The sequence below is a fragment of the Wyeomyia smithii genome, chromosome 1 (assembly GCF_029784165.1).
Source record: "Wyeomyia smithii strain HCP4-BCI-WySm-NY-G18 chromosome 1, ASM2978416v1, whole genome shotgun sequence".
Classification (NCBI taxonomy): Eukaryota; Metazoa; Arthropoda; class Insecta; order Diptera; family Culicidae; genus Wyeomyia; species Wyeomyia smithii.
In genome coordinates, this window is record NC_073694.1 from 103,222,858 (window position 1) to 103,223,299 (window position 442).

The 442-nt window shown below is 44.1% G+C and overlaps 1 pseudogene; it reads right to left on the bottom strand.

Annotated features, from left to right (window-relative positions):
• Positions 1–214: 214 nt before the first annotated feature.
• LOC129719326 (5.8S ribosomal RNA) lies at positions 215–367 on the bottom strand (annotated as a pseudogene).
• Positions 368–442: the final 75 nt, after the last annotated feature.

Here is a 442-nt window from a genome sequence, read left to right on the forward strand (position 1 = left end):
TAGTCACACATTATTTGGGGCCTACTTATAGATTATTTGCCGTACTGTACTACCTAGACGCAGCAACCGGCACGTGCCACACTTGGGTAACGGTTGTACATATCGGCATTGTGGGCGAACACAATGATCTTCAATGTTTTACCACCAATGAAGGTGGGAAAACATCACTACGCATACGTGCGGAGGGTACACGTATAGTTGCATCGATAAATATAGGCACTCAAAAATGTGTACATCATACTGGGTGTATAATATGCAATATGCGTTCAACTAGTCGGTGTTCATGTGTCCTGCAGTTCACATTCTGACGCGCATTTAGCTGCGGTCTTCATCGATCCACGAGCCGAGTGATCTCCTGCCTGGGGTTTTTTTCGCAAAATATCAACAATAGCACAAAACATATCAAAACATAAAAAAAATTACGCACTGTGCCTCCGGCTCG